Consider the following 19,199-nt stretch of genomic DNA (forward strand, 5'->3'; position numbering starts at 1 on the left):
ATGCATAAATAATCCCAATTAGACTTGACAATTGGGTCAGTGGGTTGACCCATGACCCAACCCAACCCAACCCAGTTTTTTTCGGGTTGGGTCGGGTCGGGTCATTTTCACATTTGGGGTTACTAAATATGAGACCCTAACCCTATTTTTTCGGGTTGGGTTGGATTGGGTCAACTTTTTGCCAAGTCTAATTATCATTACTTTTTGCCTAGTGCCGCTTAGTTTTCCGAAATTTAAAATGTGATAATTTAAGTATTTAATTTTCAAAATGTGTGAATTTGTTATTTGTAGTTAATTAATCGTTATCTGGCCGTTACATAGCATTTGAAAATATACAAATGTCTTTCGAGTATTATCTAATTTTTTATCGACTATCTAAACATTGATAAAAAAATGAATAATATTAAAATCCTTGTCTTTCTATTCAAGAAAATTAGGGTCATATCTTTTTTTTTTTTTTGCAAGAAATTAGGGTCATATCTTGGTGGATATTATGGTGACTCCAACTTTCTTGAATAGAATAAGCAAGGATTTGGGATTATTCATTTTTTGTCAACATTTGGATAGTTGATAAGGAAAATTAGATGACAATCAAAATATATTTATGTCTTTTTAAATGCCACTTAACAACTAGTTAACGATGGGTACTGGATAAGCACATTTTGAAAATCCGGGTATTGAATTATTGCATTTTAAAGTTTAGGGACCAAAATGGCATTAAGCCCAAAGTATAAGATATTAGTCGGGAATTTTTCCATATATATATATATATTATATTTATGTATATGATATATATTTTTCATATATTTTATATTATATATATAGGGAAGTTGTCTAAAACTCACCATGAGTTTTCAACATTTCTCTTAAACTCACAACTTTTCAAAATGTTTAAAACTCACAATATCAATAAGTTTTTATTTTCCAAAACTCACATTCCCTTAGTGCACCATCAACGCTTCTTAACAGAAGTGTCCAAGTCAACATAAATAATAACTTTCATAACCAAATTACCCTTGAAAATTGAATGGTGAGTTAGAGAAAAAATGGTCTTTTTCAGTTTTCAATTTTCTTGTTTTTTTTTCATTTTTAATGTTTTTTATAATCTCTATTTTTTATATTTTTCTATTTTCTACAATCTATAAATTTTTTGATATTTTTTCTACAATTTTTATTTAATAGTTAATTGAACCAAATAACCGATTAATCGATCGGCTTCAATTCAATTTCCGTTATCCGTTTTTTCAATTGAGCTGTTCTAAATATTAATTAAAAATAAACGAGAAAACAAACTGATGTACAGATGTCGTACGGCAATTTTATTTTTTTTGTTTTATATTCTATTTTTGGATAAATTTTTTCTCGTTGGTTATTTTCTGTCTAGGCTTTGTCTCGTTGGTTGATGATAGAATTACGGTTAAGGAACCAAATTTAGCTCACTTTTCGATATACTAAATTCACATCCTCTAGAAAATTTTCTGTATTAGAACAATAGCCCTGGCACGTCAGCTTTTCCTTCTCTATTTTATTTCTACTGTTGTTTTAGGGTGAACAAGAAAAATTGAGAAATCGAAAAACCGAATCGAATTGATGAGATACGAACCGAATTCCGGTTATCAGAATTGATTGTTTCAGCTTCAGTTCATTAATTGAACCGATTATATATAATAATAATAATAAATGAACATATGTATTATATATACAAATATATATTTATAATATATAATATATTATTTATTATTTATAATATAATATTTTATATGTATTTCTAATTTTTTATTATATATTTTATAAAAGTAAAAAACTGAAAAACTGATGGATTGAACTGGTGGTTAACCGAATCCATTAATTTCAATTCAGTTTCAGTTATCAGTTTTCCAAAAGTTGGTACTATCGGTTTGGTTTGAAATTTAGGCCAACGGTTTGGTGTGAGCACCCCTATTATTGTTTGGGGAGCAGTTTGGGCGTGCCCAACTCAAGCCCAGATAAATTCAGCCCACAATTTTGTATGGTTTGGACTTGGATTTTCGGTCTTTGAGTTGGGCCTAGCCCAAAAGTTTGAGATTTTTTTACTCAGATTTAGTCCTTAGGTAGCCCAAATTCGACCTGATTATATACATATATAGACACATATACATACATGCATGTATATATATAAAGATTTTAAAATTTTCTTTATTAAAAAATTGAAGTGGAATCGAATTAAATCTAAATCCAATCAAAATCTTCTTTATTTAAAAAATATAACTCTATTTTGATTTAAATTCATGATGAACAAATAGACTAGGAAATGACATTAAATTTCACTTCTCATTAAAGGACATGAACTAACTTCAGAAATTAAGTTTTTGCCTATTGGGTTGTCCCTATCCTCTCGTTTTGAACATGTTGAATTTTTCAAGTTATGAATTGTATTTGTAAGATTATTTTTCTTGATCCATTGAAGTTGACATAATTTTTGAACTTCAAGTGGTTGTCACATTGGATTTAATTATTGGTTCAGTTTAACATACTATCTACTTTACAATAAACAATGAAAATTATCATAAAGTTAACAGTAATTATTTAAACTTAAGCGTAAAGATTTGTGGTTAATTTACTCTTATTTAACAGTGATTTTCTGAATTACTTATGTAATTAATTCCCATTTCTATGTTATTGAAAATTATCAGAAAATTATTATTATTTTTTCATTTTTCTTTATTTATAACTAATTATTGAAGATTAATGGAAAACATCAATAATTTACTGTCATTTTCCTTTAATTATCTAAAAGTAAATTATTAGAAATTATTGAAAATTATAAGATATTATTATCAGTATATTATTGGTATTACAGTAATTAATTATTGCTAACAATTTTTCTTTGTTCATTACGATTAATTAAATTATTGCTTTCACTATTCATAAATTAGCAATAATAAAATAAAAATAATTATTGTTTTTTTCTTTGAATTATCGAACATTGAGTTCATATTAGTAATTATTATGAATTCCCAAAAATTAGTAATTATAGGAATTAATAAAATTCCTCAAAAAATATAAGACTTAAACAAAGTTAAAGCAAAAGAAGTTTATTTATTGGACACTATTAATAAATTATTTATTGTTTTCATTATTAATAAATTAGCAATAATGAAACAGCAACAATTATTGCTTTTTTCTTTGACTTATTTAACATATAGTTCATATTAGTAATTATTATGAATTTCCAAAATTAGTAATTATAGGACTTAATAAAATTCCTCAAAAAAATATAATACATAATAAAGGGAATAGAAATAAGTAGTAAGTCAACTTATGTTTTTGCCCTCATAATAAAAAGAGATCAAATGTAATGCCATTTTCTTTGAATTATTTACCGGTAAATTATCAGTTATTAATGAAATTACCAAAAAAATCAGTAAATTTTTGCTATTATCAGTAATTACCAGAGACATTAAATAATTTGTTTTTATTTTCATTGAATTATGTATTGGTAAATTAACACTAATTGTTGATTATTGTCAAAAAAATCATCAATAAATTGTTAATATTTATCAGTAATTATCAGAAATTAAGTGTAGCTATTCAAAATTACAAAAAATTACCACTAGCTTTCAATTTACCGGGAAAATAACAAATTACTAGAAATTACCAATAATTTTCAATTTATCAGGAAAATTTAAAAGTTACTAGAGATTACCAGAAATTGTCAGAAATTAGCAAAAATTATCAGTAATTACCATAAATTATTTGTCATTGTTAGTAGTTGTTAATTTATTTTTGTTTTCCTTGAATTATTTATTGGTATGTTATCAATAATTATTGAAAATTACCAAAAATTATCAATAATTTGTTAATAATACCAGTAATTACCAGAAATTAAGTGTAGCTATTCAAAATTACCAAATTTTAATTTAGTGGGAATATAACAAAATAATTTTCAATATACTAGAAATTTCCAACAGTTATTAGAACATTTTTCCATTCAAATTTTGCTCCAAAATCTTCGTTCCTGTTTTTACAATTTTTTATTTTTATAATTCCAAGTAATTAAAACATTATAGTCTCACATTTTCCCACCCCAAGAACCTCAAAGTCGTGAGAAGTGATGAAGTTCTTTATTGGTACAAACTTGTTGGACTCTTTCCCTTGTAAATGAATCAAATTTCGAAGTAGAGCACTTGGAGACCCACACCAACTTGATCATGGAGATTGAGAGACTTGGAGCTTGGCTGGAGATTCGAAGAACAATGGGGAGCACTCGGAACAACAGCTTGATATGGTCGTGAAAAGTTCCTTCTGCATGAACTCCTAGCAGGTATGTTATCCATGTTTAGTAGTTGTTTTTCTATGTGAGCAATGACTCCCACCGTCATTCTAGCTCGAATGAATAATGGGTACAATTGTGAAAAACCAAAGTGATGAGAGGTGATTTGGCACGACCTAGTAAATAGAGGACACGTGGACATGACCTGCCAGTTAGACTGTGACTCAGCACTTACTGCCATCTCAGCATCACCTGCCACCTTGGTAGGCCAAGCCACCTCGTGTATCTCAGGCATCTCGGCAATGATTGAGGTCTAAGTATATCAGGATTGCCTAACTCACTAAGTTGACACGTCAAACTTCTAGAAGCATGCCAGCTGTCTCCGAGCTCTTTAGGATCATGTTGCACGACTGTGGGACTTATCCTTATCCCACCCGAATCGGGTGGACACAGTAGGCCTTATTGGCTAGCACGTTATCCACCTCCCGGGGTGGAGGGACTCCTAACGACGCGGGCCGAGGATCTCGGAGGTGTTTCGTGAGACTCACCGTAGCCCAGCTATATAAGGGCATCAGCCCCTCAGGCCCAGGTACGCTCGATTATTTGCTTACTAGATCTCTTGCACTCAATCGCTTAGCTCACTTACACAACCAGTTACTAACTTAAGCATTGGAGCGACCACGCCGAGTTAGTTACCCTGGGTTCTCTGAGCTTTCCTCTTTTTGTAGCTTGACTTGCCAGCCAAGCAATCGACATTAGAGCTGCCATCCAGCTAGGAGTGACTAGATCGCACACCATCAATTGGTGCCGTTTGTGGGAAACACGACAAAAAAGTCAAGTTTTCTACCTTAATCATGCCTTTCCGCATCTCATCAATGGCATCAACAAGCAACACCGAAAAGAGCATCAAGATGACTGTTACTAGGGGGTAGGAGCAAATCCCATACAGTCCAGAATTCCCCTTGGTGACAATCGGATAGTTCACCATCCCTCTCACTATCTCGGGAGTGCCGATGACACAAATCCATACATTCAGCACGCAGCCCCTCAACGTTCCCCTGCCTCATGTGAGCGCCTTCATCTCGGTTGTAGAGCCCTTAATTTGTGGTTCCTCCTAGGGTCAGTGAGCAGCAGTTCCATGAGCTAGTGCAAAGCGTTTGAGTCATGCAGCTTCAGATGCAACAAATCCACCAGTTCCAGCAGTACCAACAATACTACTTCTATCAGTAGTAGTTCCCTCCACTCTAGCTGAACCTGAACCAGAGTTAGAACCTGACTTCAAACCGGAATCAAAACCAACAACAGCAGAATTTGCGCCGATCTCCTCCCTAAGGTGAGGGAACATCTCGGGTCCCAGCTCCTCCTCGGGGCTGGACCCCACTTCGGGACCCAGCAGCGGGTCAACGCACACCACTACCCCCTCAGGTGGTAAACCAGAAGAATCGGCCCCAGAACAGCCGCCAGTCCAGAACTGATCAGTAGCAGCACTCGCAGCGTGAGAAACGTGAGAATGAAGTCAACAACCAACAACTTGGGGTAAGAGGCGCAAACTTACTTCGAGACCCCTCAGCACCCTACAATAGTCAGCAGCCAGTTCATGTTCGCAAGAACGCTAGCAATAGAGACCAGCTCCCACCTTGTGACAGCATTCGAGATCGGGAGCAAACCAGGAATGAAGTGCCGGACAACACTGAGGTGAACAACACCAACAACGAGGCTGCAAAGAAGCGATGTCGGTGCAGGGCACGCCGCACTTCAGTGAAGAGTAGTTCATCGGCAACAACAGACAAGACAAGGGAGGAAGTGAGCTTAGTAGCTGCATTGCTGGCTCCAGTTTTGTTGAGCCGGCCCTCCCCTTGCACTAGAGATACTCTCGGCTTCACGACACCTGTACTGGAGACGTACGATAGGAACACCGACCCGAATGACCACGTTGACAGTTTCCAGTCCCTAATGTTACTTACCAGAGCAGACAAAGCAAGATTGTGTATGGCGTTTTCAACAACATTCTGAGGAACAACTAGGACGTGGTACAAAAACCTAGAACCGGGCTCGGTTAAGAGCTTGACATAGTTCGTTGACCTGTTCATTGCCCACTTCATCACAAGTAAGAAGTGCCCAAAGTTCGTAGAGAGCCTTCTGAACGTGGTCCAGCGGGAGAATGAGTCAATCGCAGCTACATCAAGAGGTTCAATGTAGAGTGTCTATAGATTCCCAACCTCAACCGAGCTGTACAGCTCACCGCGGCCTAAAAGGGAGTCCGACATGTCAAATTTCGTTGGCACCTTGTGTTGAATCCTCTAAAGACAATGAAGAAGTTCCTCGATGACACCGACAAGTTCATCCAGGCGAAGGAAGCCCTTGGGTCCCGGTTAGAGATATAGTAGGGTGAGAAGATGAAGTGAGAAGATGAAGGCACTAGCAACAGCAAACACCGACAACGCAAGAGCAAGTCGCCAAAGCAGAGTAAGTCACCACACAGATGAAGTAAATCTCCAAAGAAGTCACCACCTCGGGGTTCTAGATCAGGTTGGCGATCTAGGACCCTTCCAAAAGGTCCAGCTATACCCCTCTAAATGCAAAACATGGTGAAATTCTAATGGCAATCAAGGATACTGGCTACGTCAAGTGGCCGCCCAAGATGCGAGGAGACCCGACAACCAAAAACCCTAATGTATACTGCCATTTCCACCATGATGTTGGGCACAACATGGAAGGTTGTCGCAACCTCAAGGACGGAATTGAAGAGCTGATCCGTTGCGAATATCTAAAGAAGTTCATCAAGTATGAGGATAGGGAGACAACGGACCGACAAGCCGACCAGTGAAGAGAAGCTTCGAAGCCGAGCAGAAGGAATGACTAACAGCCACCTCGACAATCGCCACCACTAGAGGACAGGCTGATCAGCGGAGTGACCAACATGATCATCGGTGGGTCAATTGTTGCGGGGTGCAGCATAGCAACAGGAAATACATCAGTTTAGGAGCTCAAGTACAAAGATGAGAACCCGCTGAAGCGACCTCGGGTGGAGGAGACAATCTATTTCATCGAGGATGATGTGCGCAGGATTCAGTATCCACATGATGATGCCCTTGTGGTCAAGTTGGTGATCAACAACTTCGAGGTAAAACATATACTTGTAGATTTCGGGTGTTTAGTAGACATCCTGTTCTTGGAACCATTTGACAAGCTACAACTGGAGCGGAAGGATTTGAAGCTGGCAGATACACCCCTGGTTGGGTTCAGGGGTGACGTGGTGAGGCCCCTTGGCTGAATCGCAGTTCCAGTCGTAGCAGGAGCATGGCCCAACTCAGTATGCTTCGAGCATACGTTCTTGGTGGTCGAGCATATGTTCTTGGTGGTCGGCCCATCTTGCATGCCCTATTCGCGGTGATGCCGACCTATTACTTTTCTATGAAATTCCCGATGAGTTACGAAGTAGGGGTAGTACAAGGCGACTAGCTTGAGTCATGCAAGTGCTATGTAGCCACAATAGGGCAAGGCAAAGTTGGCGGACAACATCGAAGTAGAGCCACCCCCTGAGCACACAGAGGAGCGAGCTGCCCCAATAGAGGAAGACAGTCCAGGTCTGTGATGCCGAGCCGATTAAGACCCTCCAAATTAACGCTCTACTAAGTGAACCGCTTCGGTCACAACTAGTAAGTTTCTTACTTAGTAATTTAGATGTTTTTTCTTGGTCCACGACATAAATGCCCGACATTGACCTTAGTATAATAACTCACAAATTTAATGTGGATCCCCTAGTCAGGCCAATTAGACAAAGAAAACAGAACCTTGCCCCGAAGCGGTGGAGGGTAGTTGATGAGGAGGTCGGGAAGCTCCTTGCAACGGATTTTGTTAAAGAAGTCCAATACCCGAGCAAGGTGGCCAACCTGGTGCTCGTGAAGAAAGCCAACGGAAAGTGGCGCATGTGCGTCGACTACACCAACCTCAATAGAGCCTGCCCAAAGGATTGCTTCCCTCTCCCTAGAATAGATCACCTGGTAGACACGACCTCGGGGCACGAGTTGCTGAGCTTCATGGATGCCTACTCCGGCTACCACCAAATTAGGATGGACCTAGCCGACTAGGAGAAGACCGCATTTGTAATTGAACTAGGGTTGTACTGTTATAAAGTAATGCCCTTGGGATTGAAAAACGTTGGAGCAACCTTCCAACGCCTTGTAAATAAGATTTTTGAACCACTTATCGGAAATAAAGTTGAATGTTATGTAGACAACATGGTCGTGAAGACCCAGTTTTCAAATTCTTTACTTGTTGATTTAAATTCAGTTTTTCAAATTCTAAGGAAATATAACATGAAGCTCAACCTGAACAAGTGTGTCTTCGGAGTTACGTTGAGCAAATTTCTTGGCTATATAGTGAACCGATGTGGCATCAAGGCCAACCCGAACAAAATAATGGTCATACTAGACATGAGACCACCCTAGAAAATAAAAGAAGTATAAAGGTTGACTAGCTAGGTAGACTCCTTAAACCGGTTTATGTCTAAATCGATAGGTTGGTGCCTACCCTTTTTCAAGGCAATTAAGAAGAATGAGGACTTCGAGTGGTCCGACGAGTGGTAGCTCACATTTGACGAGCTGAAGAAATACCTAAGTACACCACCAGTTTTAACCTGACCTGAAGTAGGAGACGAGATGAGACTATACCTCTCTGCGAGTGACAAGGTGGTCAGCTCGGTACTAATCAGAGAAGTAGACCGGGTCCAACGACCCATCTACTATGTGAGTAAAGTTTTGTAGGCAGCTAAGACAAGATACCCTGACATCGAGAAGCTGGCCTACACCCTCGTCATTGCAGCTCGGAAGCTACGCCCTTACTTCCAAGCTTACATGATTGCGTCCTCACCAACAAACCCCTGAGGCACATCCTACAGAAGCCCAAGGTCTTAGGTAGATTGACGAAGTGGGCCATTGACCTGAAAGAGTACGACATCCGGTTCGAGCCACGCCCAACGATTAAAGCTCATCCTGGCAAATTTTGTTGTGGAATGCACGTTCAGCACGCCAGCCCTGAGGTGGCAGAGCCGACTAACACGTCAAAGGCATCAACCAGTGCGACACCGGTTCCAGTCAAGGAAAGCCCGGCCTGGGATGAGGAGCCCTGGATCCTCCACGTTGACGGCTCGTCTAATCAGCGAGGAAGTGGTGTTGTACTCATACTGTATGGGACGAACGAGGTGAAGCTAGAGTACGCTCTTTGGTTTGGATTCGAGGCATCGAATAATGAAGCGGAGTACGAGGCATTGATAGCCAATCTGCACTTCGCGAAAGAGGTCGGTGCGAAACATGTTGTGGTATGCAGTGATTCCTAGCTTGTCGTGAACTAGGTAAACGGTGAGTACAAGGCTTGGGAAGCTGTCATGAAAGAATGGTAGGATCCATCGTATGGACGCCATAAAGGTTACGGAATGGGTGGGCGAATTTCAAAAAAAATTTCCTACCTTCTTCCAACTGGGAATCATATTCCCTAAATTCAGAATACAATATTCAAGGATCCTACTTGAACCATAATCGAACTAGATCTGAACCAAAAGACAAGGGGGGGAATTATACCTGATCCAGAGAAGTAGTATCTCCCAAAGTTGGTGTTCACGCCCAAAGAGGACACCAAGATCCGCTCCTGCTGAAGATGACACAGCAATGTGTGGAACAGAACCAACAGAGTGCATCCCACACACTGAATCCTTCACAAGAATCCTCTGGAAACACTGAGCACCGAATCTTTTCAGTTCTTTCTGCAAAACTTATATCAAGAACTGATTTCTTGATTTCTTTTCTTCAAAGATCGAATCTTTTCAGAGAATGGCGGCGGATGGAGGAGAACTCTTGAGATGAAGATGGCGAAGATTGCTTCTCTTCTCTCTGGAGTGTATGAGATCCTATCTCAATTCGCAGGATGATCTCTTGCTCAAAAACCCTAGGTTCGAATTCTGTTCTCTCTCTTAGGGTTTCTCCTCTTTTCTTCTTGATTAAGAAATCTCCTAATTAGGTGTTATCCCAATCCAAATCAGCATCTGGATAGGGGATGATCTTAATCCTATATGCAAATTAGGTTAGATAACTCCTGACCTTATCAGGTGATTACCATATTCAAATCAAATTTGGTCTCCTAAAGTGGATTAGGTTAAAGGCCCAATCCTTTTGCTAACCTTAATCTCAGATCCACCCCTTAAGTGGGTGATTATATCAGCCCAATTCGAAATGGGCTTTTGGCCCATTAAATAATCATTGCTTAATTAGTTTCCAATTTGCTGCCTAGTTGGGCTTCTTTGTATGGCGTGTGACCCAAGCATTGATCTACACACCAGCCACATGGGTTCGGCTCAGCCTTTATTACAAGGCCTAGCCGAATTCACTGAGAAGCCCAGTGAACCCCTGAGCCCATTATATGGATCCTATGGGCCCAACACTTACATTAAGTGGTCCCTGGGCCATGCCATCTTATAAAACCCCTGGGACTGTGGGCAGTTGCAAGATTAGCCCATCAGGTATTATTCTAAATGGCCTTACACTTAACCTCTCAGCCCATAATGATCAAGCACTGCCCGACAAGAGAGGACCTCTCCCTCGGCTGCAAGGAACAGTGCTACACTCTCCACTCACATTGATCCCGGGAATTAAAACCATTTGCAAACATTTTGAAACCATACTTAAATATATATCATATATATAAATTTTGCAAAAACAAAATTCCAACGATTGAAATCAACTGCCGGCAGTTTGGTTTCCATCAGAAAGAGTGCATTCCCGATCATTACCTTTGTCCGACAAAGGGACTGATCTTGTCACTATGATCACCCACTCAGATGAATTCTCAGACTGCCCCAACATGCCCAGGTTTTGACCCCCGCTAAGGATCTCACTGATTGGCATATCAAAGACAGCCCGATCCGACACCTAGTGAAGTATCATAATCGAGTCTAGGGGTCAGGTGTAACTTTCCAGTTTTGCCCATCTGTCTCCAAGGTCCAAGGCAATACTGGAAATCTGGTCCGGTTCAAGGATCCAAGCAATCCCACACTGCATGTGCCTTAGGTCTTACCCTAGTGGCCGAGACAGGCCATCCCAACACTTGGCGGCACACCAGTATCAACCTTGGTTGGATAAATCTCCCTAGACTTATCCAATGGCTGTGAACATTTAAAACTAACACGAGTCTCAATAAGTGTCCAGTTTTAGGGTCTTACACAGAATCAAACCAAAAAACATGAATCAAACATGCACTTTATTTATTTACACTAAATGTCAAAAGTACATCAAATCAGATTGAAGATAAGGGCATACAAAACTGTCTAACAACACCCACTTGCACTTAGGTCCAATCTAGTACAAGCCGGAGTCCCATACTTTCCACGTGTTTCTCAAATACCTTATGTGTCAGTGGCTTAGTTAATGGGTCTGCCACATTATCCGCTGATGCTACCTTCTGAATCCGGACGTCTCCTCTACCAGCGATCTCCCGCAGTACGTGGTACTTCCTCTCGATGTGCTTTGACTTCGAGTGGGCCCGAGGCTCTTTAGCCTGGGCGATCGCTCCATTGTTGTCACACAACAATGGGATGGGTGATGTGTTGGATGTAATCACTCCCAATTCGTGAACGAATTTCTTCATCCACACGGCTTCCTTGGCAGATTCACTTGCGGCAATATACCCGGCCTCGGTTGTGGAATCTGCAGTGGACCCCTGTTTGCTACTTTTCCAGCAAACAACACACGATCCTATTGTGAAAACATACCCAGATGTAGACTTTCTATCATCTGGATCTGACTGAAAATCAGCATCAAGATACTCTAGAACTTGTAGTGAACTACCATCGAATACCAGACAAAACTCTTTTGTCCTTCGAAGGTATTTGAGTATGTTCTACACAGCAGTCTAGTGCTCCTGCCCTGGGTTGGCCTGGAATCTTCTTACCACACTCACGGCCTGAGCAATGTCAGGGCGAGTGCACAACATGGCATACATGATGCTCCCCATGGCTGAGGCATAGGGAACATCTTTCATGCCCTCAATCTCCTCAGATGTCTTGGGAGACATCTTCTTGGAGAGAGTGACTCCGTGCCTGAAAGAAACATTTCCTTTCTTGGAGTTCTTCATGTTGTATCTTTTGACAATTTTGTCAATGTAAGCAGCCTGGGATAATCCAATTATCCACTTCGATCTATCTCTATAGAGTCGAAGACCCAATATATAGGAAGCTTCTCCAAGATCTTTCATGGAGAACTGCTGCAAAAGCCATACCTTGACCGAAGTCAACATTCCTACATCATTTCCAATGAGTAGGATATCGCCCACGTACAACACCAAAAAGGTGATCTTATCCCCACTGGACTTCCTGTAAACACAGGGCTCATCTGGATTCTGCTCAAAGTCAAATGTTTTGACGGCAGAATCAAAACGGATGTTCCAACTCCTAGAAGCTTGCTTAAGTTTACATACCATGTGTTCCTGACCAGCAGCAATGAAGCCTTGCGGCTGCTGTATGTAGATATCTTTACTAAGATCTCCATTCAGGAACACGGTTTTGACATCCATCTGCCAAATCTCGTAGTCATGGTACGCTGCTACAGCTAACAGGATCCTAATGGATTTAAGCATGGCCACGGGCGAAAATGTTTCCTCATAATCGATGCCTTCTTTCTGAGTATACCCTTTCACCACCAAACGAGCTTTGTAGGTCTCAATCCTGCCATTGGGGCCCTTCTTCCTCTTGTAGATCCATTTGCAACCAATTGCTTTTACCTCAGAGGGCGGATCTACCAGAGTCCCGACTCCATTGGCCTCCATCGAGTCCATCTCAGCTCTCATAGCCATCACCCACTTCTGGGAATCTATGTCTAACATAGCCTCCGCATAAGTCCCGGGATCATCCTCACTAGTCAAGGCTTCCACCAAGTAACTATCCTAGACATAACCATATCTGGCGGGTGGCCTGGATACTCGAGTGGATCTTCTAGGTTGGTTACTACTTGGAACTTGTGGAACATCTCCCACTGCTCCTGAGCTCTCCTCATCAAGAACTATTTCCTGACGATGGGTGTCTAGGATGTAACCGGTCTCTAAGAACTAGGCATTTCGACTGCAGAACAGTTTCTGCTCACTTGGGTCATAGAATAGATAACCCACCGAATCTTTTGGGTAGCTTATATATAGGCAACAACTGGTCTTGGATTCCAACTCGTCCGCATTCGTTCTTTAAACGTGCGCATGACAACCCCAATTCTTCAAGTGTCTTACACTTGGCTTCCTTCTGGTCTAGAGTTTATATGGAGTTTTTGGAACCGATTTGGTTGGAACCCGATTCAGCACGTAGATAGCAGTCTCTAATGCATATCCCCAAAAGGATGTGGGTAATTCTGAGCGTACGAGAAGTGACCGGACCATGTCCAACAAGGTCCTATTCCTCCTCTCTAAAACACCGTTAAGTTGAGGTGTGGCAGGAAGAGCTAATTGTGACACTATCCTGCTGACCTTCAAGTAGTCCCTGAATTCGTCAGAGAGATACTCGCCACCTCGATCCGATCGAAGGGCCTTAATTTCTCTCCCTAACTGTTTCTCGACTTTCTGTTTGAACTCTTTGAACTTTTCAAAGGATTTAGATTTATGTCTCATTAGGTACACGTAACCATACCGAGAATAATCATCGGTAAATGTAATGAAATACACGTGTTGGTTACGAGTCCTAACACTCAAGGGGCCACATGCATCAGTATGTATTAGGTCAAGTGTGCTTACACATCTTTCAAGCTTACCGTTAAATGGCCGCTTAGTCATCTTACCTTGGAGGCAAGGCTCACACAAGTGGAAAGATTTTCTACGGTTAGAAAATCCAAAGGACCATCCTTTACCAATCTTGTGATTCGGTCAACACCGATATGGCCAAGTCGGTAATGCCAGAGGCACGTGGGACTTACTGTATCACGAGTCCTTTTCTTGGGGTTTTCGACCGACGTAGTTTCGGTTAAGTTAGTTTCCAGAGAAGAATGCAGAACATAGAGACCGTTCTCCAGTTCCCCGCATGCGATGAATTTATTATTCCGTTTAACAATAATCATATTACTAAAATAAATAGTATATCCATCAACACAAAGTTTAAAAACAGAAATTAAATTTCTTCTCAACTTTTGTACATAAAGACAATCTTTAAGTACAAGTACTCCCTCTCTAAAGACTAATTCTGCGGTTCCTAATAACGCAATTGCAACACTTGCAGTCGTTCCCAATAACAATATCACTTCTCCTTCACTCAGTCTTCTGCTAATTTTGAACCCCTGCAGTGAGTTACACGCATGAGTTGAAGCCCCGAAGTCAACACACCAGGACACAGAAGTCACTAACATATTAGTTTCTATGACACAAGTTTTGACGTTACCTTTCTTAGATTCCAGGTAGGTAGGACAGTTCCTCTTCGAGTGGCCGGTCTGCTTACAGAAGTGACAGACATCAGATGCCTTGTTCTTCTTCTGCTTCTTGGGCTTGGCAGCTTTCTTCTGAGGCTTCTTTGCCTTTCTCTTTTTCTTGCCCGATTTGTTAGCTTCAGCAAGCATAACCACAAGCTCATCCTTCTTAAGTAAGTCCTCGGCCCTCTGCAACATATTGCTGAGTTCCTGGACACTGACATTCAGCTTGTTCATGTTATAGTTCATTGTGAACGCAATGAAGGAAGAGGGCAAACAATTCAGGATGGCATCTACTTGCGTGCCAAGATCTAGCCCGGATCCAAGGGCTTCGAGTTCATTAATGTAGCCCATCATCCGAAGACAATGGTCATGAACTTTCTGCCCTTTGGACATCTGCGCGGTCATGAACAGTTTCAAGACCTTCTGTCGAGTAGAACGATTATGCTCTTCATACATTGTCTTTAGACTGTCCAAACTGTCATTGAGTTGATCGAACTGCTTCTGTATTGAGTTGTCTAGTGAGGCAATGACAAAGCAGCAGGCTAGGGAGTTTTTATCCTCCCAATCTTGGTACTCCCTCCCTCCTTCGGGCCTCAGAAGCCCTATCACCCAGACGCTCCGGGGCAAGATTTTTCACCACCTTATCTAACTTTTTGGATGTTAGGACCAGCATAAGATTTTTGTAGCAGTCGGCATAGTTTGGGCCCTTAAGCTTGTTGTCATCTAGAAGCTTTGCGAATTGACCGTTTGCCATTTTCTGATAAAACAACAAAGACGTTAGTCCACAACCTTAGTTTGATTCATGTTACCTACATAGATATGGCTTTTAATCTATGTTCCATTCCCATTTGTTCATCTTTGAGATTTCCCTCCTATCTCAGTGACGAAGATGACGAAATATCTCTGGAAATGTGGGAAATCACATAGGGTGCGTGAAGCCAACTGTTTCAGCTGCAAAACACCACCACCTTTCTGTGACGGATCATATCCACTCATCGTATGAGTTTCCCTTTGGCCTCTGTCAGACAAGGTTCAGAGCCGTTTTCAGGTAAACCTTTCTATCCAGTGAGTGCTCACCCATCATATTCAGGTTACGCCAAGGTACCGTGAGAGAGTTCCCATTTTCTGGTGAAGCCCCTCCCACATCGGTCTATGACGCCCCTATCATCTTATGAAACACTTTGACAGATCCAACAACAAATGGATAGCCCAATTTTATGGTGTCTTTCCTCATTACTAAAGGACCCATCATTGTGCTAATGACGGAAGGCCTTTAGAGAGTCCATCATATGGATCTCTCTATCACATGCACTCATATTTGCTGGGGTCACTAATGGTCGTCCTCCAGTGCGTTGGGAACAACCACCCCCCAACAATAGTAACAACGAAGTAGCGTCTCTTCTAGGTCGGAACCTTATTGGGGTAATCGTGCAAGACTTTGTACCTAGGTCGAGGGTAGATATAATAGCTGCGTTTTTGTACCGAAGGGAGGCTGATAGGATTTTTCTTGATAGAATAGATTGAGTTGAAGATATCTAAGGTCAAAGGTCTATTGTAGTCGTGGAAGAGGAAAATGATCCCTATAATGGTACGAATTGAATTGGGATGGAGTTGGTCTATGGCGATGTTGAAGAACTTGATGACTTCAATAATGAAAGGGTGGAGCGGGAAGCTTACCCCGATAACTAACTGCTCTTCAAAGGCCACGATTTCATTGTGATCATGGTCCCAAGGATACCCTTCTAAGGGGATACTCCAACCATGGTCATCGAGGAACTTGTAATGAGCATCTTGCGCCTGGAGCCTCTCCACTGTCATGATAGAAGGACGGAAGCGATCTGGCCCCCAAGAGCGGCGAGAGGTAAAGGCTTCCTTCTCGGAGACCTCACGCTCTTGTGTTGATGTGTCCGCCTTAGACGGGCTGGACCCATAACTATGTGATGAAGTGCTAACCTCGGAAAAACCCGACTCTACGTTCTGGGCCGAGGTGCCCACCTCGGCCCCGATGGACTCGCCACTCGTGTCAATCAAGCTACCAATACTAATGCTAGACATTCCGAATTGAAGGAAAAGAAGCGAATAAGGAACGAGGGAAAGGCGACTTACCTAAGGGGAACGACCTCGAAGACAAGACAAGAACCACCGACCTGGAGAAACGCACGAGCTCTAATCCACAAAATCCAAAACAGGACAAAGCAAATGGGACCCCAAAGCCCCTATTTATAGCCGCCGTAGTCGACCCTAGACGGTTGTGTGCATTTTGACGGTTTCATGCCTCTCGTGAAAACCGGTTTCATGCCTCTTGAGGCCGAAATCGGTTGTGTGCATTTTGACGTCCGTGGAGTTTTTAACTTGCGTGACATCCGCGCATTCTCGATACACGATCTGGTTTCACATCGAGCCAAGCGGGTTATCGTGGTCTGACCACTGGACCAGACATCAACCTGGAGGGAAACCGGGGCAAATCCACTTGAGCTCATCATGAACTCCCCGCATCAAGTCTAGACACCTGGCACGGGGAGTGGAGGGCAATTAATGAGTGGTGATTTGGCCCGACCTAGTAACAAGAGGACACGTGGACATGACCTGCCAAGTAGACTGTGACTTAACACTTATTTCCATCTTAGCATCACCTGCCACCTCAGCAGGCCAAGCCGCCTCGGGTATCTCGGGCACCTCGGCAATGATCGAGGTCCAAGTAGCTCGGGATTACCTAACTCACCAAGGTGACACGTCAGACTTCTAGAAGCATGCCAGTTGTCTCCGAGCTCTTCGGGATCACGCCGCACGACTGTGGAACTTATCCTCATCCTACCTAGATCGGGCGGACACGATAGGCCTTATCAGCTAGCACGCCACCTCCCGGGGCGGAATAGACTCCTAACGACGCAGGCCGAGGATCTTGGAGGTGTTTCGTAAGACTCACGACAGCCCAACTATATAAGGGCACCAGTCCCTGAGACCCATTTATGCATGATTATTTGCTTACTAGCTCTCTTGCACTCAATCACTCAGCACGCTGGGTTAGTCACCCCGTGTTCTCTGAGCTTTCCTCTTTTTGCAGCTTGACTCGCCAACTAAGAAATTGACGTCCGAGCTGCCATCCAGCTAGGAGCGACCAAATCGCGCACCATCACAAAGAAAATATAAAAGTATGATAACATCTTTTCCCATAGCTTTAAAACACATTGAGCATTTTCTCAAAGTTTAATGGTTGTTTTTCGGCATGGATAATGTCTTCCATCGTCATTTCTTGGAATATTTAATACAAAAATAATTATTACAATACATTATTTTATTTTTAGCTTTTCAATAATTTTACAGTAATTTTCTTAGTAAAACAATAATTATTTAATTAGAACAAAATTTTAATAATTAAATTAGAATAAATTTCTTAGAATATTTAGTGCAAATAACTTACTCTAACAATTAAATTATAATTATTATTAGTTTTAGAAAATTAATTTACTCTAATAAAATATTAAACTATTTATCAAAAAATTAATTAATCATTCATTTGACAATTAAACTAGAAAGATACCATTTTGACATACCATATTAAATTGCCATGTCAGCCGTCCCAACCTAAAGTCTTAAAAGGGTGATGGTTTATGTTAGACCCATTCTTGACTCATTATAACACTTGGACCAATGAAATAGAGCCTAATAGACTCAAAAGCCCCAAAACCCCAAGATACCCCTACTTAAAACCAAGAAAAGACAAAATAATATTTAAAAGTTCATCAAATTTACATTTTCTACCACTAACAACCCTAAATACGAGACTGTCATGACGTGCATGCCCCATGCTCCTATTGGACGCACAAAACCCATGACAACCACCCCAAATCAAAGAAAATGTTTCACCAAATAGGAAATCTTAACTAGGCATTTATTTCTTTGAAAAATCTTTGCCTATTTGTGTGAAAAACCTTAGTTGAATCCCAAGCACTATAGTTGAACAAATTCAGACATGACCCCCTCCCTTTCTCTATAAATAATGATCTAATTCAAAATCAAAAGGGGAGAAGAGGAAAAAAACCTAAGAGAGGCCCCCAGAAAGAGAGAGAGAGAGAGAGAGAGAAAGAGAAGAGAACTTTCTCCTAACCAATATACTGCCTCTTGTTCACCCAAAATTCGAAGGTACTCTGAACCTCAGATTCTAAACTCACCTCCTCAATTTTCAAGCGAAAGTTGTTGCAACTAGAAGCACTTCCTAGCTCTAGAACCCATTTAAGCTCCATTTTATCTCATCTTTAGCTGCTGGAAAACTTTTGATAGGGTACATAAAGGTAAACCCGATTTTGTAATCTTCGTTTTTTTTTTTAATTTTTTTGGGTTGCTTGAGGCTCTGAAATGTTGAAGAACTATCGTTTGCAATTTTTTCTTGATTAAGAATGGAGGTAGAGAGGCGAGGGTCTTAAGGAAATTAGTACCTAATACCCGATAACATCACCTCAAAGTTGGTTTCAGGAGAAACCGGAAGCAAATTTCTTCAGATTTCTTAAATTTTGGTAGTT

The sequence above is a fragment of the Nelumbo nucifera genome, chromosome 1 (assembly GCF_055504915.1).
Source record: "Nelumbo nucifera cultivar China Antique chromosome 1, China Antique-T2T, whole genome shotgun sequence".
Lineage (NCBI taxonomy): Eukaryota > Viridiplantae > Streptophyta > Magnoliopsida > Proteales > Nelumbonaceae > Nelumbo > Nelumbo nucifera.